Below are 23945 nucleotides of genomic sequence, written 5' to 3'. Positions count from 1 at the left end.
GGAGAAATGTGGAGTGCTCTAAGAATCAATATCATAAGATCCAACACAAGCTGAGGGATCAGGGGAGGAGGTCTTTAAGGAGTGACTGTCAAAAAGAGAGCTGAATTCCATTTGTGTGAAATGTCCAGAAGTGGCAAATCTGTAGACACAGAAAGTAGACAGGTCAGTGGTTGCTTGGGGCTGAGGAGCTAGGGAGGAAGGGAGAGTCACTGCTAATAAAAGTTTCTTCCTAGGGTGACAAGAAGGTTCAAAGATTGACTGTGGTGATGACTACAAAATCTGCATGTACTAAAAAACACTGAACCTTAACACTTTAAATGGATGAACTGTATGGTATCTCAAAATGTTCATTGTTGTTCAGTTGCTAAGTTGTGTCCAACTCTTTGTGACCCCATGGACTACAGCACACCATTTTTTCCTGTTCATCTCTATCTCCCAGAGCTTGCTCAAACTCATGCTGGGTTGGATGAAGCACAAGCTGGAATCAAGATTGTCGGGAGAAATATCAATAACCTCAGATATGCAGATGACACCACCCTTATGGCAGAAAGCAAAGAACTAAAGAGTCTCTTGAAAGTGAGAAAGGAGAGTGAAAAAGTTGGCTTAAAATTCAAGATTCGAAAAACTAAGATCATGGCATCCAGTCCCATCGCTTCATGGCAAATAGATGGGGAAACAATAGAAACAGTGACATACTATTTTCTTGTGCTCCAAAATCACTGTAGATGGTGACTGCAGCCATGAAATTAAAAGACGCTTGCTCCTTGGAAGAAAAGTTATGACCAACCTAGACAGAATATTAAAAAGAAGAGACATTACTTTGCCGACAAAGATCCGTCTAGTCAAAGCTGTGGTTGGTCCAGTAACCACGTGTGGATGTGAGAGTTGGGCTATAAAGAAAGCTGAGCACCAAAGAATTGATGCTTTTGAATTGTGGTGTTGGAGAAGGCTCTTGAGAATCCCTTGGACTGCAAGGAGATCCAACCAGTCGATCCTAAAGGAAATCAGTCCTGAATATTCACTGGAAGAACTGATGCTGAAAGTGAAACTCCAATACTTTGGCCCTTGATGGGAAGAACTGGCTCATTGGGAAAGACCCTGATGCTGGGAAAGATTGAAAGCAGGGAGAGAAGGGGACAACAGAGGATGAGATGGTTGGATGGCATCACCAACTCAACGGACGAGTTTGAACAGGGTGATGGACAGGGAAGCCTGGATCTCCTTGCAGTCCAAGGGACTCTCAAGAGTCTTCTCCAACACCACAATTCAAAAGCATCAATTCTTTGGTGCTCAGCTTTCTTTATGGTCCAACTCTCACATCCATATGTGACTACTGGAACAACCATAGCTGTGACTAGACGGATCTTTGTCAGCAAAGTAATGTCTCTGCTTTTTAATATGCTGTCTGGGTTGGTCATAACTTTTCTTCCAAGGAGCTACTGCTGTTTCTGTTGCTAAGTCGCTTCAGTCATGTTCGACTCTGTGTGATCCCATGGACTGCAGCCTACCAGGCTCCTCCATCCATGGGATTTTCCAGGCAAGAGTAGTGGAGTGGGTTGCCATTGCCTTCTCCGTTCCAAGGAGCAAGTGTCTTTTAATTTCATGGTTCCAGTCACTATCTGCAGTGATTTGGGAGCCCCCCAAAATAAAGTCTCTCACTGTTTCCACTGTTTCCTCATCTATTTGCCATGAAGTGATGGGACCAGATGCCATGATCTTAGTTTTCTGAATGTTGAGTTTTAAGCCAACTTTTTCACTCTCTTCTTTCACTTTCATCAAGAGGCTCTTTAGTTCTTTGCTTTCTGCCATAAGGGTGGTGTCATCTGCATATCTGAGGTTATTGATATTTCTCCCGGCAGTCTTGATTCCAGCTTGTTTTTCAACCAGTCCAGCGTTTCTCATGATGTACTCTGCATATAAGTTAAAGATAAGTGGGTGACAGTATACAGCCTTGATGTACTCCTTTCCAGATTTGGAACCAGTCTGTTGTTCCATGTCCAGTTCTAACTGTTGCTTCTTGACCAGCACACAGATTTCTCAAGAGGCAGGTCAGATGGTCTGGTATTCCCAACTCTTCAAGAATTTTCCACAGCTTGTTGTGATCAACACGAAGCCTTTGGCATAGTCAGTAAAGCAGAAGTAGATGTTTTTCTGGAACTCTCTTGCTTTTTTGATGATCCTGGATGTTGGCAGTTTGATCTCTGGTTCCTCATAGGGGACTGGAATGCAAAAGTACGAAGTCAAGAAACACCTGGAGTAATAGACAAATTTGGTGAAGCAGGGCAAAGGCTAATATAGAGTTCTGCCAAGAAAACATACTGATCATAGCAAACATCCTCTTTCAACACACAAGAGAAGACTCTACACATGGACATAGCCAGATGGTCAATTCTGAAATAAGACTGGTTATATTCTTTGCAGCCAGAGATGGAGAAGTTCTATACAGTCAGCAAAAACAAGACCGGTAGTTGACTGTGGCTCAGATCATGAACTCCTTATTGCCAAATTCAGACTTAAATTGAAAAAAATAGGGAAAACTACTAGACTATTCATGTATGACCTAAATGAAATCCCTTATGATTATACAGTGAAAGTGACAAATAGATTCAAGGGATTAGATCTGATAGACAAGGTGCTTGAAGAACTATGGATGGAGGTTCGTGACATTGTACAGGAGGCAGTGATCAAGACCATCCCCAAGAAAAAGAAATGCAAAAAAGGCAAAATGGTTGTCTGAGACTTCCAAACTGGTTAATTAACATCAATTCCTCGCAAAGGTTGAAACTGCAATTAGGTCACGTACTAAATCTAGTTTTGCTATCATGGGCTTCATAAAACTAATGCCATTTGGGCATGTGGTTTTTCTCTTTAAATACTTATATATGTAAAAGAGATGTCAACTGAGAGGAATTAGCTGAGGAATAAAGTATATATACACAGAGGAAATCATGTGCTCATTGGAGGAAAGTGTGTGGCATTTTGAAGATTCGAAAAAAAAATCTGCAGCTGGCACATTCCTTGAAAGAATATAATGAGAGTTGAAGCTGAAGTTATATATTGAACAGGCTCATGTTATGTAGCTGTGAAAGCCATGGTGAAAGTTTGATATTTTATCATAAAAACAGTACTCCCGGTGAATTTAAGGTTCTTTGCAGCAAAAGAATTCACAGACGAAGCAGGGAGGTTCAGAAAGTAAGAGCTTATTTAAGAGAAGGGAGTGGCAGAAGACGAAATGGCTAGATAGCATCACAGAGTCAATGGACATGAATCTGAGCAAATTCCAGGAGATAGTGGAAGACAAAGACCAACAAATGTCCGTTTAGCCAAAACTATGGTTTTTCCAGTAGTCATGTATGGACATGAGAATTGGACCATAAAGAAAGCTGAGCACCGAAGAACTGATGCTTTTGAACGGTGGTTTTGGAGAAGACTCTTGAGAGTCCCTTGGACTGCAAGGAGATCCAACCAGTCCATCCTAAAGGAAATCAGTCCTGAATATTCATTGGAAGGACTGATGTTGAAGCTGAAACTCCAATACTTTGGCCACCTGGTGCAAAGAACTGACTCCTTGGAAAAGACCCTGAGGCTGGGAAAGATTGAAGGCAGGAGGACAAGGGGACAACAGAGGATAAGATTGTTGGATGGTATCACCGACTTGATGGACATGAGTTTGAGTAGGGTCTGGGAGTTGGTGGTGGACAGGGAAACCTGGCGTGCTGCAATCCATGGGGTCTCAAAGAGTCAGAAGCAACTCAGCTACTGAACGATGCTCTCAGAGGGCAAACAGGTGAGGAGCTGCTGCCCTGTGTTTCTTTGGCAAGCTGGTTATGAGGGGCATACAAATGAAGGGGCAGAATATTCACTGGGGAAGGAGTTTAGGGATTGTTTCCCTAGAATAGAATTTTTCATCCCAGCTCCATTTTCCTGAGGGGAGGAGGGATTTTTGTCCTTTAGCTTAAATCAGAAGTGTCATCACTTCAGAGCATGATTGGTACTTATCTGCAAGGCTAATTTTATTGTAAGAGCACAATGAGCAAGGTTACAGTTGGATGCAGGAGATTCCTGCTTTTCCCCACCTTTCTTTGTCTGATTTCAGGACACTTATCACCTCAAAGGTGTGGTTTCCTGTCAGTCTGGAGGTTCCTGTTTTTCTTTGTCTGCCCATGGACCCCCGCTATTTACAAGCGTTGCAAGATTTCCTGCCACCTGGTCCCTGCCCCCATTCTCTGCTCATACCTAGCTATCTGCCTGCTGTAACAACAGGAAGCCATTGTTGTGTGATACTAAGCATTGTAACTCCGGCTACCATGCAGAGAGTGAAGAGATGGGGCAGTATGTTTGGGAAACCAGGTAGGTATTACAATTCTCTGGACACAAGGTATTGGTTGTTGTTAGATTAGGATGGTGGCCATTAGGGTAGGTGGCTTCCCTGATAGCTCAGTTGGTAAAGAATCCGCCTGCGATGCAGGAGACCTGGGTTCAGTCTCTGGGTTGGGAAGACCCCCTGGAGAAGGGAAAGTCTACCCACTCCAGTATTCTGGCCTGGAGGATTCCATGGACTGTATAGTCCATGGGGTTGCAAAGCATCAGACACGACTGAGCAACTCACACAGGAATGGACAAATTTAGCAGGACATGTTGATGGGCTGGAACTGAGATGTGGCAGAGCAGTGAAGCTGGTGTGCTCAACTGGACAGATGATGAACTGAGAATAGTAGAAGAGGTCCAAGTTTCAGGGTTGGGGAGCAAGATTAATTTTCTTAATATACTTGGAACACTCTAATAAGGGAGCAAGGGTTCTGGTGCAGTAATGAGTTCTCTACTGGAATTATCTAAGTTGGACCAGAGATCTCTGAGATATGTGTTCACTGTTTGTGCTCTGAAGTAAGTTGTGGACTAAATAACCAAGTTCCTATTCAGCCCTAATGGTCAACCACAAGCTAGTGCCATTTCTGCCAGAGTTTGGTCCCCCAAACAGTTCACGACTAAAATAAAACCCTCTTCGCCTGGAATTTGAATTCCTCAGAATCACCCACACCAGGTTAATAATTAAAGGTTCCTCATACTGTCTACCTTTGTTTGTTTCACCTGTGTGCAGGATTCTGGTTTCATAAAACCCTCCCGGCAGTATTATTTAATCTAGTGTCAAAGAAAGGTGTATATATTCCACCAACCCAAGGGCAAGTCTCTACTAGTCCAAGAAGGTGGGAGGCCGCAGAAGCCACAGAAACTGACCCTGCCCAAAGCCAAAACAGAGGAGAGGACTCCTACAAAGCTAACCTTTGTATTTTTTCTCACACCCTATCCAAGCATGGCTCAGCTGGTAAAGAATCCGCCTGCAATGTGGGAGACCTGGGTTTGATCCATGAGTTGGGAAGATTCCCCTGGAGAAGGGAAAGCCTATCCTCTCCAGTATTCTGGCCTGGAGAATTCCAATAGTCCATAGGGTTGCAAAGAATCGGACACGACTGAGCAACTTTCACTTCACTTCACTTCATCCAAGCATCTAGTGCTGTGCCCTTAGGGCCCCACAGCCATTGGGTAGCCCCACAGTGTGGCCCCATAGATCATCGACTGATTCTTCAGTCCTAGGGTGGGGGTACAGTGAAAGGATGCTAATTTTCAAACATAAAATCAAAAATAGAAAAGTATAAAAGGGGAGAAGAAACAAGAGAGTAATATATATTTTGTGTTAGGGCTGTCTCCTCAGTCCCCAGGGAAGCAGTAAACACTTGCCTAGTGGTCCTTTATTGATAGTCCTATTAAATGCCCTAGGAGAAGTCGAGGGGATTTGTTTGACACCTTCATTCCCACCCGATTCTTCTCCAAGTGCTAAGTCGCACACCTACCCTAACACAAGGCCCACCAGGACTTCAGGCTCCTGCCCTTCCTTCAGACTTGCTTTGTTGCTGCTGATCCTCTAAAGGTAAGCATTTCGCCTTCTTTTCCTTCTTCAAATCTCAGCACAAAACTTTCTGGGCCTCATTTGCATCTTCCTGACTTTCCTCATCTCTGAAACCGGAATAATAAACACGATGGTGGGAGTAACCGTAAAACTGACCTATTAAAATTGCTGGGAGGATTAAACATTATATATACTTGAAAATCTGTTGGAAACCGCAAAAGACTATAAAGTTAGACGTTGTTTTCTGGCTTTTATTTCTTAAGTATATTTCAGTGGTTGGAATGAGTGGGTACCAGGGTGCTGTTCTCTCAGGGAGATTAATGCCAGGCGTTGCCAAGCGTTTCAGAAGAAAACGCCACTCTGCTTCAAAAGGGACGTCAAGCCCACCTTGTACACAGCCTTTTGGTGGTCTTTCGGTGGAAGAGCTGGGGGCGTGGGAAAACCATGTATGCAGATGCGGGGCGCCTCGCAAGCCGCACCCCCTCCGCCCCCGCGCAGCCCTCCGCTCGCCTGGGGCGCCCTTCCTCCCCGCCCGCCTGGGGACGATAAGGCATGGGGTCTCAGGAGCTCTAACCCTGGGCGCGATTCTGCAGGTGACCGAGGACTCTCGAGCCCCCGGCAGAACTGATCACTTCGGGGCGTCCCGAAGACGCCCTCGTCGGAAAGTCAGGTTAGTGGAGGTGGAACCCAAGGAGGCTCCAGGTGTGGAAGGAACAGGCCTACATGGGGAGCGGCTCTAGGTGCCCTCGTGTTTGGGGGAACGAGGTGGCTCTCGCCACCCATTTCAGAGCTGGACGTCCCGCCAGGCGGCCCAGGGACTTTCTAGAACAACCCCATGCGCCGAGGCCGCAGGGAGCCGGAACCCGGCCGGGCGCGGGAGCCGGCGGGGCTCGGCGTCCTCACCTGCCTGGGGCCGCCTCTCCGCAAGCCCCAGTTTCCGTGTGTGAGAAATGGGCTGACTACGAGCTCACCCCCTCGCCGAGAGAAAGCGGCTGGGGTGTTCCGGCTCAGCGCCTCTACAGAAACCACTCGAGAAAACAGAGTCTGTTTCGGTTTTAGTTCAAAGAAGGAAAGAAAAAAAAAAAAGCAATAGCTGTGAACCTTGCCCAGAAATGCTTGTCAGGTTGAGCGAGAAGCCGGCTAAGCGAACGAGCACAGGAAGGACGAATTGGCCAGGTGGCGGGTAAAGGTAACTCGGCACTTGTGAAGATGGACCGCCCGTATCAGAACCCGGCTGCCTCAGGAGACTGAGTCGCACACGGTTGAAGTAACGGATACGGGGAGCTGCCTCCTCTGCGCTTGCGCAGTACCCGCGTCTCCCCCGCCCCGAGCTCGCGTCCCGCCCACTTGCCCTCCCCTTCCCCAGCCCGGCCGCCCGCGCAGAGCATTGTGGGACACAAACAAAGTGCCCCTAAACAGGCTGGAGTGAGCCGAGCGGCAACGGCGGCAGCGCCGGCTCGCACGCGCGCGGCGGCGGCTCCCTCCCAACCTCCCCCTCCCTCCCCCTCACTCCCCTTCCCCTTCCCCACCCCGCCCCGCCGGGAAAACGCGAGCCGTCGCCGCGCTCCCCAAACCGCCGCCTGCCCTCGGCCAACCGCCCCCAACGGCCGCCCGCGCGTGGCTCGCCGGGCCCCCCGCTCCTCCCCTCAGGCCCCCGGAGCGCTCCCCTCCCTCCGCCTCGCACTCTCGCACCTCGCAGGCTTGCCGCCGTTGGGGGCTGCCATGCCCCTGCCGCAGGCTGTCCACGGGCCTAGGCGCGGCGGCCCGAGATAGGGTCCCCTCCGCCTCCCGGGGGAGGAGAGAGGCAGCGGGCCGCGCGCTCCGCCCCCTCCCCCCGGGCCGCCGCCACCTCGCCGCCTCAGCCTGGCGGGGAGGAGGAGGAGGAGCAGCAGGCCTCCGGCCTCCGGCACCGCCGCCCGCAGGTAACCGGGAAGGGAGGGCAAGGCCGGCCCCTCCTCGCCGCCCGCGCCCTCGGGCGGCCCCCCATCTGGGTGCTGGGCGGAAGGGAACGTCGGGTCTCGTCACCCCCATCCGCCCCGGGAGACACCCCGCAGGTTCCCCTCAAAGGCGTCTAAGCCTTCAGGGAGGAGATTGGCCCTGCGCCCCGCCGTCTGGGAGAAATTGCCCCGATCTCCCAGGGCGCCCCTCGACCGCGCGCGCGTGTGCTCAGCACCCTGACCCTGAGGAGGCGGGGTGCTAGCGTCTCACCTGGTCGAGCCGAGACACACAGCTCCCCCCTCTCCCCCGCTTCTTATTCTTTCGTATTGAAAAGAAAAGGGTGGCATTTATTTAAAAAACGAAAACCTTTTTTCTTCCCTACCTGGGGCACAGTCTGCATCTAGTCGTTTTCTGCTGGCCTAACCAGAAAAGGGTTACCTGCGAGTGAAATGATGAGTACGTTGGAAGGAAACTGCATGCTTGTTAGAGGTTTGAAGCTTAACCAGAATTTAGAATAAAGCCTAATAATGGTTTGCCTTATTGGAACTTAATTATAGAAATGAAGGCCAAAGCTTACATTTTTTTCGGCATCTAAGTGAATTATAGATTTTGGTCAAGAAGACATTCTAACTTCCAATTATTTTCTTACTGTTTTATTCGGATAGAGGCTAATACCAAAAGTAGACTTCACAATTTGAGAGCTACTAATAGTTTGGATAGGTAGATTTTTTTTTTCTAGAGGGTTTCAGTTGGAATTACTGCATTAAAAAATATACTGTGTAAATCTTCAATTATACAGTCAGTTGCTCCCATTACTTCCCTTTGACTGCCAATGGATATTTAATTTTACCTGATGTAGTTTCCTAATCATAGAATGTGGCAATAATGAAGGGAATGTTTTGTTGTCTTGTATTTTACAGTGTTTGCATTAATTAATTATGAGAACCTTCTCCATATCTGATCTGATTTGCAGAACAACCTAATGACTTAGATATTATTACTTGAGTTTTACAGGTGAGACAAACTTAAGTAATGTTAAGTAACTTGCTTTAGGCCACACAACTAGTGATAAATGTGAGATTTATAGCCAGATATGTTTTCAGTGTAGGTGTGTTTTCTACTGTACCTTCAGTACAGGTACACCTTTTTTTTTTTTTAAACACTTATTTATGAAAAATAATCAGTCTCTTTGAAATTGAGGAAAAATTTCAAGGAATATTCCAGTACCTAGGTTCTGTGATTGACATTTCTGCCATGTTGTCCCCCCCTTTCTGTGTGTAATCCCTTGAAAGTAAATTGCAAACACCATGACACTCCAATATTTCCTCCTGCGGTTATACTGACCCCATTATCATCATCAAGACTTTTCTAAATTAGCAATCCATATGCAAATATCTGGGCTCTCTTTGGGAAATCAACCCCCACCCCACCTCCCAGCTGTATTCAGTTAAGATTCACCCTTTATATTTGTTAATTATGCCTTGGATCCTTTTTTTTTTTTTCTTCAGACGAGTACCCATCTTCTTTCATTCTGCCAGTGAACCAAACCACTTGCTTTATAAGAATGCTCCCACTTTTGGGACTTGTCCGTTTCCTATTCCTAATGGTGTCATTTAATGTAATCCTCTGTCCTCCTAATTTTCCTGTTACTGGAAGTTAGGTCTAAAGAAAAGCTAGATTAGTTTAAGGAAAACTTTTATTTGGCAAGAATATTTCATAGATGATGCTATATACCCATGTACTTTTATGTTACATCATGCTACACTATTAAAGATACTAAATGTGACCACTTGCTCAAAGTGGTGACTACCAGATTTACTATAACAGTTTGGTTTGCCTGTTTGTGATTTGTATATGATCTTGGGGTAATATCTTGACCCCAGGCAAACAACCTGTTTCTGGGTACCTTTTGTTCTGTGATAGCACCCATTGATGACTGTTGCTTCAATCAGTTATTTTATTGGAGATTTTCTGTCAAGATTTCTTTCATTAACTAGGAGTGAGCTGAACTTTCTCCTAAAAATGTTAATGTCCTCCTTTATTTACCAATATTCAGGGTAAAGAGTTGGGGAGTTAGTCACCCCCACTGCGTGCATTGCATAATGGTGGTAAATTAGATTTTTTTTTTTTTCTTCTTTCTTGGGGGAATACTATGGACTGATGAGTTTTGATTTTTTTTTAAATATAACCATTACAGTCGTTTTTCTTTTCGATGATCAAACTGTCCCAAATTTGGACAGTAAAACCCTTTCAAGTTGGTTCCTGTGTCTTTTTAATGCTCCTGCTCACCATTAGTCTTGGAACACTCTCTGGTGCAGAATATTCCAGGCTTACCTTGTTACTTTCCTTGTTCCAGATCTGGAATGGGCTTTTCATCCAAGAAGTCTTGACTCTTTTTAGTGAGAAATGGTGTATAGAAACCAGGATCTGACTGGCATATTCATTCTGCTGGAGTGTCACTGCATCAAGGCCCTTTGAGAAGGGAGAACAAAAAATGGTGTTTTACTTGTTTGTTTAAGCAAATTCATAGGGATATATCCAATTCAGATTTAACATAGCAGGTTTTTCTTTTCTTTGTCTCTCATCTTAAACGAAAATCTTAGTTCCTAATAAAATGAACATTCTTGCCATATCCTACTATATGTACTTAAAATCATGTCAATATTTTACCAATATCACTATTAGCAGTAAACTTCTGAGTAAAGTTTTAAGATTTCTTTGCATTTATTCTTGTCGTTAGAATATATTGCATGAAGGCTGTGTAATCAGAGTACTTTCTGTGTTCAGAAGTCACTTGAAGTACTTTCTCTGATTATCCTGCCAATTTGATATGGTTCATTGATTCCATTTTTTATTTTATGGTTTTCTTTTTTATTTAATTTTCCAAAAGAAACAACTTTTTATTGAAGTATAGTTGATTTGAAACTTGTTAGTTTCAGGTACACAGCAAAGTGATTCACATATATATATTCTTTTTCAAATTCTTTTCCTTTATAGGTTATTACAAGATATTGAATATAGTTTCCTGTGCCATACAGTAGGTCCTTGTTCATTTTATATCTAGTATTGTGTATCTGTTAATACTAAACCCCTAATTTCCTCCCTGCTTTGGTAGCTATAAGTTTTGTTTGTTTTTTGTGAGTCTGTTTCTGTTTTGTAAATAAGTTCATTTATATCACTTTTTTTAGATTCCACATGTAAGTGATATATGATATTTTGTTTCTCTCCGTCTTACTTCCCTAGGTTCGTGGCATTATTTCATTCCTTTTCGTGGCTGAGTAATATTCCATTGTGTGCGCACATGTGCACATACCACACCTTCTTTATCCATTTACCTGTCCATGGTCATTTAGGTTGCTTCCTTGTGTTGGCTGTTGTAAATAGTGTTACCCTGAATACAGACACATGCCCAGGAGTGGGATTGCAGGATCATTTGGTAACTCTGTTTTTACTTTTTTAAGGAACCGCCATACTGTTCTCCATAGTGGCTGCACTAGTTTACCTTCCCAGCAACAGTATTAAAGGATTCCCATTTTAAATTTTATTTTTGAGTATATAAATTATATGTGCCTAGTCGCTCAGTCATGTCTGACTCTTTGTGACCCCATGGACTATAGCCCGCCAGGGGGCTTGTCCGTGGGGATTTTCTAGCCAAGAATACTGGAGTGGGTAGCCTATCCCTTTTCCAAGGGATCTTCCCGACCCAGTTATTAAACAGGGGTCTCCTGCATTGCAGGCAGATTCTTTGCCAGCTGAGCTACCAGGGAAGGCCATGTAAACTATATACAAGGTTCAGAAGTCAGATATTTTAAAAGTATTCTTAAAGAAGCCTTACCTGAGTTAGTTTTAAAATGAAGTGTTATTTAACTCTGTCATACCTTTTAATATCTAATAGACTCACATATCTTCACTGTAGGAGGATTAACAGTGGACAGAGTGTGTTACTTAACGTGAAGTGATATTGGAGTACATTTATGTTTTGCAATTAGATTCCAATTTCTCTGGCAAAGAGAAAGGACTAGACTAATCTTTAGAGGTGAGCAGAGAAGCAGATTTCAGGCTTATTTTTGCCAGCTTTACTTTGAAAAATCTCTTTATTGATGGGTCAATTCTTCTTTTTTCTTTTGGCCACGTGGCTTGTGGGATCTTAGTTCCCCGACCAGGTATTGAACCTGGGTCCTGGCAGCAAAAGCCTGGAATCCTAACCACTAGGCCACCAGGGAATTCTGAAAATCATGTCTTCAAAGAGGCAGGCACTTGATAGTTTTATAAATCCATCTACTTACATGTAACACAACAGAACTGACGTACATATGCTATCCGCAGATATAAAAGGTATTTGGATGTGTGATCAGTGAAGATAGCACTTTTTTTTGATTGGGGAAAATGTAATAGAATCTATAATTATGCCTTCAAATGAGGATTTAAGAAGGAGCAGTCAATGATGGTCTGAAGTGAGAATACAATTACACAGTTTATCAGCTGCCTGTCACCCAGGAAAAGATGAGCCACAGTGTGTTCCCTCTGTACACCACCACTGCTTTTGTTAACAGAGCAAACATTTTTTTCCTCAGGGAATGGAGTGGGAAAATGAGCAATGCATATGCACTGGGCCCATTTGCCTTCATCCTGTCTTTAATCTTGGTAAAGTATACTGCTGAAGATTATTAGGAAACATAAAGTGATGAAAAAGTGCCACAAACAGTAGCATAGGTATATATTCTCACATAGCAGCTGTAAACTGTTTTGGTAGACTGAGTGGGCTAATAGTTATGAGAATTGCCAGCATTTGTTGAGCCTTTTGAAAAGGTATCACTATGCTAAATATTTCATACATCATCTCATTCAGATCCCACTTTAACCCTTTGTTATTGCCACTTGTATCTTTGCAAACAAGTAAAGTGATATCCAGGTGTCAAACTAAAGTCCATTTTCAGTGTTGCACTTAACACATTACTGCATCTCACAATTAAATATGTGTCATAAAATTGGATATATTTTCATTCAGCATGAATCACAAGAAATACATGACTGACATTAGTCCTACAGCAGCACTGAAGATTGCATCTGAAATTTTCCATAATAAAATGTTGGAGGTTTTAAACTTTGAGGAAGTCTATTTTCTAGCCTTGTAAAGGATAGAATTCTCTTGTTACTGATAATGGTGAAGCATCAGAAATTATTGTAAAGAGATTTCATATTGAATATGTGTGTGCATGTGTATAGAAATACATATATTCCCCCCCGCCCCACCGTGGTTTCCTGGCATTTTGTAGACTACAAGTGAGCATATCTTTATATGTGCTATAATGGGATGTCTTAATGCAACCACCACATTCATGATTGAAACAGTTCTTCCTGTATCTTGACTGATTTCTTGAAATTTATCTCCTATTAAACTGAAAGCCACTTTCGTTTTTTCCTTTGTTCTTTATATCAGAAATACTTCACTCCATAATGAGCTGGAAATCTCTGGATTTTTAGTCACGGCATCTAAAAATAGTGATTGTATATGTGCCTTTAAAAAGATAAAGATGCATTAAATTTATATTGCACTCCTGCTTGATGGGCACTTTCTTCACTAACATTATTATTAGTGCCAAAGGTGACTTCAGCCAGCACATTTTTACATAACTGATTATGGAGTAAATCACTGACTTACATCATTGTGATCCTTCACACTGATAATTCTGTCTTGCTGCTGCTTCTGCTAATTCACTTCAGTCGTGTCCGACTCTGTGTGGCCCCATATATGGCAGCCCCCCAGGCTCCCCTGTCCCTGGGATTCTCCAGGCAAGACTACTGGAGTGGGCTGCCATTTCCTTCTCCCATGGTGCGTGCTAAGTTGCTTCAGTTGTGTCCGACTCTTCGACCCTATGGACAGCAGCTCACCGTGCCCCTCTGTCCACAGGATTCTCTAGGCAAGAACACAGGAGTGGGTTGCCATTTCCTTCTCTGAATTCTGTCTTATAAGAGTGAAAATTGATGAATGAAACTTAAACTAACGTCTCAGTTTTCTAGGAGAACATCATTTCTGTCTCCATATTGAATAGTCTTCCATTTTAGTAATTGTATAGCTTAAAAAAAAAACCTGTATAAACGTTTGATACCCCAGTTTCAATATTCTATACTGTTAATCCTTCTATAGGTATTAAATGGTGTATGTAGGTTGATTTTGTTTTTTGTTGTTTTTTTTTTTATGTTGACATGATTTGTTATTTACTTGGTTTTAACAGTTTTTGATGCATTCAGCTTACAAACAACTTAAGGTTACATATAACTAAGAGTTTGAATCTTTGGAATCAAGATTTTGTGGAACTACTAGCCTCTGGCTTCTGAAACAATGTAATTCTTTTTAAAAATGATTTTCCCTTAATTCACATCTTAACCTAAGTATCTGATTATCACCTACTGTTAGCAAGCAAGCCTGTTCAGAACTTTGTTGTTTTTTAGTTGGTGAGTCGTGTCCAGAGCCTTTGCAGCTCCATGGGCTATATAGCACACCAGCCTCTTCTTTCCATGGTGATTTTTCGGGCAAGAATACTGAAGTGGGTTGCCATTTCATTCTCCAGGGTATCTTCCTGCATCAGGGATTGACCCTGTGTCTCCTGCACTGGCAGGTGGATTCTTACTACTGAGCTACCAGGTTAGCCCCTATTTGGAACTGTCCTCTATTAAATGTGGCATGTTTAGTTTTGGAGGCTGGATAATTTCATTAGGCTAATGAGTGGGAGGATTATTCCAGCTATTTTGGAAAAGAGAGAGTTCCAAGAACTGGGCCACTGCCCACTTTTTGGGCTTTATAGTCAGCCTTGGAACTATCTTGGGGGCTTCCCAAGTAGCTCAAATGGTAAAGAAACTGACTGCAGTGCCAGAGACCTAGGTTCGATCCCTGGATCAGGAAGATCTCCTGGGGAAGGGCATGGCAACCCACTCCAGTATTATTGCCTGGAAAATCCCATGGACAGAGGAGCCTGGCAGACTACAGTCCGTGGGGTCGCAAATAGTTGGACACAACTGAGCAACTAACAGACACAGACACACTTGGAACTATCTTGGTGCCTGTGGATGTTTCATTTAGCGTGCTCATTGTTATAGTGAGTGAGGCTTAGTGTCTAGAGGAAGTAGACTTGTCTGTCACCTTGGACCTACTTGCTTTATGTCATGTCCTCAGGCTGTGTCGTTCTTTAAAGGCTGTTCCCTGCCACCTTCCCTCCTGTTTCACATTTGGAGTGCTTCCTAGGCGGGAAGTGAGCCACCTGAGGATAAGTCACTCTGGTGTATACAGCTGGCCTCAATTTGGGCTTTCTCTCAAGTCAATTTGTCTTGTATTTGATTGGCGTACCCTGTTGAAGAGAGGAATTGTGAGACTGCCTGATTTAGGAACCGGTTCATTTGCTTTTCCAGAGCTAGGCTTGCCAATTTGTTTGAAGGCCTCCATTTGGGAGTGGAAGTGGAATTTTCAACTACACCTCTTCTGATTTTCTGTGTTACCATAGCTTAGTTGTTATTTATGTTTTTGTGTATGTGACTTTGGGATAAGCTATATATGGTCCCTTTTTCTGGGCTGCTCTTCGTCTGATTATTTCTTTGTGGGGCAATGTGTTTGTTGTTTGTATGTGTGTTAGTACCAGCATTGGCCAGTTAAGACATCTTTGGTGAATAACAGGTCTTGGATATGACAATACCAACTTCCTTATTGCTTAGGTTTCGCCTGTGGTGCAGCAAAACCACAGGTTAGGATTTTCCCTTTTGAACTATCCTTGGTCATTCATTCAGCTTTATCTCCAATGGGGTATTGGTTAGGATTCTCCCCTTTTGGGTGCTAGGGAACTGTGACACTGAGAGAACAATTTGAATTGCTGTTTGCTTGTTAATTGGTGACACCAGCCATGAATAATTAAGTGTAGATGATCAGAGTTTTTATTTCATCTTACAGTCCCCTGGAGTTATTTGCAAAACTTAAGAGATCTTTAGCTATGCTTTGTAAATGAAAGAAAATGTATCAGTCGATACTCCCTGAGATCTGGAAGGCAAAGGCCCCTAATAGATTGACTGTTTTGTCAAAGTGGGTCTTTTGCAGTTGCTTTTATCTTGAGGGTATGTGTGTGTATGTGAATGAGTGTCTTGGTACCTGAATCCAAATCTCTTTTTCTCATTTTGCTGAAAGAAGACTTGTGAATGTGAGTGGATGGTATGTATTACTGTATTTGTTTAAACTGGGTTGTTTCACTTAGTGTAATATCCTCAAGGTTCATCCATATCATAACATATATCAGAATTTTCTCCCTTTTTAAGGCTAAATAATATTCCATTTTATATATATACCACAGTTTGTTTATCCATTTATCTGTTGATAGATATGGGCTATAGTGAATAATGCTCCTATGAACATTCATGTTACAAGTATATGTTCATGTCTCTGCTTTCAGTTCTTTGGAGTATATACCCAGGAGTAGAATTGCTGTATCATATGGTAATTCTCTGTTTAATTTCTTTGAGTAACAGCCATAGTATTTTACATAATGTCTATACTTACATTCCCACCAACAGTGCACTCGGGTTCTTTATCCACATCCTTGGCAACACTTACCTTCTATTATTTTGTCTTTTATAGTAGTCACGGTAATGAATGTGAGATGGCAAAGTGTGTGGGGATAGGTCACTGATTTGTAGACCATCTTCTCTTTGTATACATTTAAAGCTATAAATCTTACTCTAAGCACTACTTCAGCTGCATTCTACAAGTGTTGATAATGTTGTATTTTCAATATTACTCAGTTAGAAATACTTTTCAGGGGTTTCCCTGTCAGATCCAGTGGTTAAGACTCTGCTTCCAAGGCAAGGGCCGTGGGTTTGGTCCTTGGTTGGGAAACTAAGATCCCACATGCTCTGTGGCAAAAACAAAACAAAACAAAGCTTTCTAATTTCCTTTGTTGATTCCTTCATTACTATGGGTTATTTAGAAGTGTGTTATTTAAAATACCTGGAATTTTCTTGATAGCTCATTGATTTCTAAGTTTTTAATTTGTGATTAGTGAACACACTCTGGATGCATTCATTCTTTTGAAATTTATTAAGGTTTGTTTTATGGTCCAATTGGTGAACATACCTTGTTGCACTTGAAACGGGTACCAATGATTTTGTGTCACTGGTAATACTTTTTGTCATAAAGTATACTTTGTCTCATATTAGGGATAGCCAGTTCTTGCCTTCCAGTACTTACAGTTTGCATGGTATATCTTCTGACATACCTCTTTGGTTTTTTATTTAAAGTAGATTTCTTATAAAGTGCATGTAGTTGGGCTTGCTTTTTCAAACAATAGTGAAAGTTGCTCAGGCATATCCGAGTCTTTGCGACCCCATGGACTATACAGTCCATGGAATTCTCCAGACCAGAATACTGGAGTGGGTAGCCTATCCCTTCCCCAGAGGATCTTCCCAACCCAGGAATTGAACCGGAGTCTTCTGCATTGCAGGCAGATTCTTTACCAACTGAGCTGTCAGGGAAGCCTAGTCTCTCTTCCTTTTAGTTGAAATGTCTGTTAGTCCATTGAAATTTAATGTAGTTATATTTTACAGTATTTCGAAAAACAGACACATATTTGTCTGCTCCTGCTGCTCTAGCAAAAGAACCACAACCCGGATGGCTTAAAGAGAAAATTTTGTCTCAGCTCTGGAGGTTAGAAGTCTGAAATCTTGGTGTTGGCAGGGTTTAGTTCCTCTTAAGGGAAGGAACTTACAAGGGAAGGAGCTCTTCTTGGCCTCTCTCCTTGCTTTTGCTTGTGGCAGCATAATTTCAGTCTTAACATGGCCTCTGTCTTTGAATTTTACTTTATATAAGTACATCCTAACTACCTCAGTTTAGTTTGATTACTTTTGTAAAAAGCCTGTTTCCAAATAAGGTAACATACTCAGGTACTGGGGATTAGGATTTCAACATATCTTTTAGGGGATACGCTTCATAAGACAGCAGTGCAAAAGTGTTTTAGGTAAAGTCACTATACTTGTGTACATATTTTAAAGCATACAGAGTAGGACTTGGTATGAACACTTAAAAACTCCTTAGGGAAATACAGAGCTCTTTAAATGCTAATTGGCTATAAAAGTGGCTTAAATTTGACTTGCTTATGTAAGGATCCAAGAGACTGAATAAGATATACCCTTTCTTCAGGCTTTCTTTTTAGTAAAAATGATTTGATGTTAATTGCTGGTATTCCTTAAGTACTGTGGTTGAATTCTTGTAAATGGCAACTTGTAAGTTGGGGAGAAGGGACTGAATCTGTGTTTTTTAGTCAGATCTTTCTTCAAATCCTGGTTTTATTACTTATAGGAATGTGGACAAGTTAATTTAACTTTCTGTTTCCTCCTTTTAACTGGATCTTAAAAATTCTTTCCTGAAAATTGTGACCACAGTGAGATAAAGACACTTGGTGGGAGTTACTCAGTGTATATTAATGTATTTTCCCTGGATATAGAAATTAATAATAAGCATAATTCTGGTTACCAGCAATGAGAGGAGATTCTAATAATTTAATGTTACTGGTTTTATTGATTTATTGCTTTAACTCCAGGCAAATCTCATTCTTACTCATGTAGTAAAATAATTAAAAATTTTACTTGATTAAAAAGTGGCTAGTTATAAAAGTTAAAGTGACCTTTTTTTATAACTCAGATACAGTAATTCATTTGGAATTATTTGTAAAAAATCAATAAAGACTTAAGGAAGACCTTTGAGGGTTAAACTGTTGTCAGATAAAGATCACATTCATTTTATTAGTGTTCATGCTCTCAAATAATGAGTACTCATATGAAAAAGTTTAGTACTCCAGAAAAAAAAGGTGTGATTCCTCTCATGGAAAAATACAGATATTTGTTTTTGATTAGATTGACAACATAGTGACAGTTTTTCTTAGAACAAAATTTAAAGTATGAGGTTCTGTAGCATTTGTCCAAAACACTTGATTCTAAAGGAAATGATAGTGAAAAACATTTTAATAATAACTTTCTAGAGAAGGAAGTTGGTGACTTGTAATTTTCACTACTTCACTCAGATTTCTGTGTAATTTGAGCATGAACTTTTTTCTTCCATCGCTGCTTAAACCATGTATATTGACAAGTTTTCTATAAAATATTTGTATTTTAATTTTATATAAAATTATAATTTTATACTTTAAAATATTTGTATGTTAAACTCCTTTAAGTATATATTTTAGGTATTTTGTCTGAAGCTTTATTTTGCTGTCATTTATAATTGTACTTTTATTAATAATATGAATGGACATAAAAGAATGTGTTTATTCCAAAAGTAAGCACCATAAATCACGTTTATTCAACTTTTTTTAAAATGCCCCCCACATCTGTGTTAGGAAGTTTTAGAATATACACAGGCTCAACGTTTTCCCGCAAGTAGCATATGGATCTGTAGGAAAGCAAGATCTAGACACTTAATTGACTACCTGTGATACATAAAATGCTAATTAAAAGAGCAGAGATCTTTTTGTGGCCATAAAGAAATGCCCAGTTGAGAACCACTGCACTATAATACACAATGTTACTGATAAGAGTGTAGCACATGTTAATGGTGTAGACAGAAATGATTAAGAAACTGCTGGTATGTTTACATGAAGACTGCACCAATAGTCATAGCAACTTTATTTGTAATAGCCCCAAACTGGGAAAACAGTTTGTTCTCTGTTAGGTGACAACCTGACTGTGGTAATTGCACACAATGGAATAGTATTCAGCAGAAAACAAAAAGTAACAAAAATTCTGGAGCCTAACAACATAGGTGAATCTCAAAATAATTATATCCAGTGAAAGAAGCCAGATGATTCTGTATATATTAAAATTCTAAAAAATGCAACTAAAATGAAAAGCAAATTAGCAGTGGAGGTGAGAGGCTGGTGGGAGAGATTGTGAAGAGGCACAAAGAAAATTACAGGAGTCATGGAAGTGTTCCTTATCTTGATATCCTGATGATATCTGTGTGAAAACTGACCTGATTGTGTTGCAGGGCCCCTTCCAGGGCCCAAGAGTGGGCTCTTGTCTAACACTTGGAAATGAATTGTCCGAGGAGACACACGTACTGACAAAGCAAGAGATTTACTGGGGAGGGGCACCCAGGCGGAGAGCAGTAGGGTTTGTTCTGACTCAGGATTCTTCCTGGTGGTGTACCCATTGCTCAGCCAAGATGGATGCCACTGAGAATCATCCTTGGAGGTGATTAGACACATGGTGTTTCCTTTTGACCTTTCCTGCACTCTTCTAGTTTGTGGTGACTTATTAGTGCCATGTTTCTTACTGGGACTAGGACCTCTTGTCATAAAATAACTCACATAAATGGTTAACTCTGGCGCCTGGCCAGAGTGGGCGGTTTCAGTCAGTGTGCTTCCTCTAACAGTTCAGTTCAGTTCCGTCACTCAGTCATGTCCGACTCTTTGCAACCCCATGAATCGCAGCATGCCCGGCCTCCCTGTCCATCACCATCTCCCGGAGTTCATTCAAACTCAGGTCCATCGAGTCAGTGATGCCATCCAGCCATCTCGTCCTCTATTGTCCCCTTCTCCTCCTGCCCCCAATCCCTCCCAGCATCAGAGTCTTTTCCAATAAGTCAACTCTTCGCATGAGGTGGACAAAGTACTGGAGTTTCAGCTTTAGCATCAGTCCTTCCAATGAACACCCAGGGCTGATCTCCTTCAGAATGGACTGGTTGGATCTCCTTGCAGTCCAAGGGACTCTCAAGAGTCTTCTCCAACACCACAGTTCAAAAGCATCAATTCTTCGGCATTCAGCCTTCTTCACAGTCCAACTCTCGCATCCATACATGACCACTGGAAAAACCATAGCCTTGACTAAACGGACCTTTGTTGGCAAAGTAATGTCTCTGCTTTTCAATATGCTATCTAGGTTAGTCATAACTTTTCTTCCAAGGAGTAAGCGTCAATTTCATGGCTGCAGTCACAATCTGCAGTGATTTTGGAACCCAAAAAGATAAAGTCTGACACTATTTCCACTGTTCCCCATCTATTTGCCATGAAGTGATGGGACCAGATGCCATGATCTTCGTTTTCTGAATGTTGAGCTTCTTTAAGCCAACTTTTTTACTCTCTTTCACTTTCATCAAGAGGCTTTTTAGTTCCTCTTCACTTTCTGCCATAAGGGTGGTGTCATCTGCATATCTGAGGTTATTGATATTTCTCCCAGCAATCTTGATTCCAGCTTGTGCTTCTTCCAGCCTCAGCGTTTCTCATGATGTACTCTGCATAGAAGTTAAATAAGCAGGGTGACAATATACAGCCTTGACGTACTCCTTTTCCTGTTTGGAACCAGTCTGTTGTTCCATGTCCAGTTCTAACTGTTGCTTCCTGACCTGCATACAGGTTTCTCAAGAGGCTGGTCAGGTGGTCTGGTATTCCCATCTCTTTTAGAATTTTCCACAGTTTCTTGTGATCCACACAGTCAAAGGCTTTGGCATAGTCAATAAAGCAGAAATAGATGTTCTTCTAGAACTCTCTTGCTTTTTCCATGATCCATTGGATGTTGGCAATTTGATCTCTGGTTCCTCTGCCTTTTCTAAAACCAGCTTGAACATCTGGAAGTTCACGGTTCACGTATTGCTGAAGCCTGGCTTGGAGAATTTTGAGCATTACTTTACTAGCGTGTGAGATGAGTGCAATTGTTTGGTAGTTTGAGCATTCTTTGGCATTGCCTTTCTTTGGGATTGGAATGAAAACTGACCTTTTCCAGTCCTGTGGCCACTGCTGAGTTTTCCAAATTTGCTGGCATATTGAGTGCAGCACTTTCACAGCATAATCTTTCAGGATTTGAAATAGCTCAACTGGAATTCCATCACCTCCACTAGCTTTGTTCGTAATGATGCTTCCTAAGGCCCACTTGACTTCACATTCGAGGATGTCTGGCTCTAGGTAAGTGATCACACCATCGTGATTATCTGGGTCGTGAAGATCTTTTTTGTACAGTTCTTCTGTGTATTCTTGCCACCTCTTCTTAATAGTTTCTGCTTCTGTTAGGTCCATACCATTTCTGTCCTTTATCGAGCCCATCTTTGCATGAAATGTTCCCTTGGTATCTCTAATTTTCTTGAAGAGTTCTCTAGTCTTTCCATTCTGTTGTTTTCCTCTATTTCTTTGCATTGATCGCTGAGGAAGGCTTTCTTATCTCTCCTTGCTCTTCTTTGGAACTCTGCATTCAGATGCTTATATCTTTTCTCCTTTGCTTTTTGCTTCTCTCCGGTTCACAGCTATTTGTAAGTCCTCCCCAGACAGCCATTTTGCTTTTTTGCATTACTTTTCCATGGGGATGGTCTCGATCCCTGTCTCCTGTACAGTGTCACAAACCTCATTCCATAGTTCATCAGGCACTCTGTCTATCAGATCTAGGCCCTTAAATCTATTTCTCAATTCCACTAGATAATCATAAGAGATTTGATTTAGGTCAAACCTGAATAGTCTAGTGGTTTTCCCTACTTTCTTCAGTTGTACACTTTAAATATGTTTGGTTTTACATCACTTATACTGCAAACATTTATAAAATGATTTTTAAAGAGCATGGGTATCATTGATTCCAAATATATACTGGAATTATCCTTGGAGAGATAGGACATTCATCTGGTAAACCTAAATAGGTATGGTGTCATATGCCAGATCATTGGTCAAGACAGAAAATGGTATAGGAGTTCAGGGGAGGAAAGGGAGCATAAGTTAATAAGTAAAATGAGGAGAGGATTAAGTCAGAGTGTCTGATTTTTAGGCCCTATTAGGCCACTTATTTTCTCTGATCTTTGTTTTCCTTGGTCTTTGAAGAATTTCCTCATCTACTTCAGAAGATTGTCTAATTTTTGTATTTAGCTGCACCAGGTGTTAGTTGCAGCATGTGGGATCTTTTATTTGCAACATGCAAATCCTTAGCTTTGGCATGTAGCATCAGTTCTCTGACCAGGGACCAAACCCAGGCCCCTGCATTGGGAGCTTGGAGCCTTAGCCACTGGACTATCAGGGAAGTCCTTCATTAGATTTTTTTAAGATCCAAATAAAATATGTTTTAAAACACAGTGTAATCTGAAAAGTGGCATGCAAGTGGCAGGTATTGCTGATATCCAGAGTAGAAGAAAGAACATAGTAGAATAGTATTTGACTTGATGAGAACAATAAGGGAATTCCAAAATGAGACCAGAGATGGAAAGTGGAGATAATGTGTAGTATGTTCAGAAAATGGTTCAAAAATCAGTTTGGAGCAAAGAAGAACGTCTAAAATAACAGCAGAATGGAGAGAATTTGAAGTATTAGTGAGAAATAGTAGCATCAGGTTGTCAATTGCTGTTTACTAGCCTTATGACCTTGGATAAGTCATTAATTCTCTGAGCTTCTATTTCCTCACCAGTATAATGAATGGTGAAATAATAGTCCACCTTAGAATACCTCAACAGACATTCCTCCAAAGAAGACTTAGACAAAGCTACTAAACACATGAAAACATGCTTAACATCACTCATTATTAGAGAAATGCAAATCAAAGCTACCGTGGTATCACCTTACACCAGTCAGAATGGCCATCATCGAAAAGTCTACAACAATAAATGCTGGAGAGGGTGGGAATCCTCTTGCACTGTTGGTGGGAATGTAAATTGATATAACCACTGTGAAAAACAGTATGGAGATTCCATAAGAAACTAGGAATATGACCCAACAGTCACATTTCTGAGCATAGACACTGAGGAAATCATAATCGAAAAAGACACACATACCTCGTTGTTCATTGCAGCACCATTTACAATAGCTAGGAAATGGAAGCAACCTAGATGTCCATCAGCAGATGAATGGATAAAAAAGCTGTGGTACATATGTACAATGGAATATTACTCAGCCATAAAAAGGATTGCATTTGAGTCAGTTCTTATGAGTTGGATGAACCTAGAACCTGTTACACAGAGTAAAGTAAGTCAGAAAGAGAAAAATATCACATATTAACATATATATGGAATCTAGGAAGATGGTATTGATGAACCTATTTGCAGGGCAGCAGTGGATATGCCAACATAGAAAACAGACTTACAGACACAGTGGCAGAAAGAGAGGGTAGG

The 23945-nt window shown here is 41.8% G+C and overlaps 1 protein-coding gene and 1 long non-coding RNA gene across 9 annotated transcripts in view; one reads left to right on the top strand and one right to left on the bottom strand.

Moving 5' to 3' along the window:
- Positions 1-1282: 1282 nt before the first annotated feature.
- On the bottom strand, positions 1283-8017 carry LOC138426792 (uncharacterized). The gene is made up of 2 exons (XR_011251745.1): positions 7598-8017; positions 1283-2219 (listed from the first exon to the last, which is right to left on the bottom strand). It is a non-coding gene; the product is annotated as an uncharacterized lncRNA (long non-coding RNA).
- ZBTB44 (zinc finger and BTB domain containing 44) overlaps positions 6428-23945 on the top strand; it is a 53941-nt gene continuing 36423 nt past the window's right edge. For 4 of the 8 annotated variants that reach the window (XM_069565655.1, XM_069565652.1, XM_069565651.1 and 1 more), the window contains exon 1: positions 7287-7827. The gene's annotated coding sequence lies outside the window, so the exon portion shown is untranslated. Of the gene's footprint in view, positions 6576-7280; positions 7828-23945 lie in introns of those variants that run through there. The other 4 variants (XM_069565657.1, XM_069565658.1, XM_069565659.1 and 1 more) reach the window with 4 other exon arrangements.

The sequence above is a fragment of the Ovis canadensis genome, chromosome 21, assembly GCF_042477335.2.
Source record: "Ovis canadensis isolate MfBH-ARS-UI-01 breed Bighorn chromosome 21, ARS-UI_OviCan_v2, whole genome shotgun sequence".
NCBI classification, from domain to species: domain Eukaryota; kingdom Metazoa; phylum Chordata; class Mammalia; order Artiodactyla; family Bovidae; genus Ovis; species Ovis canadensis.
The sequence above is the reverse complement of the archived record's forward strand: the minus strand, read 5'-3'. Positions and strand labels throughout refer to the sequence as shown.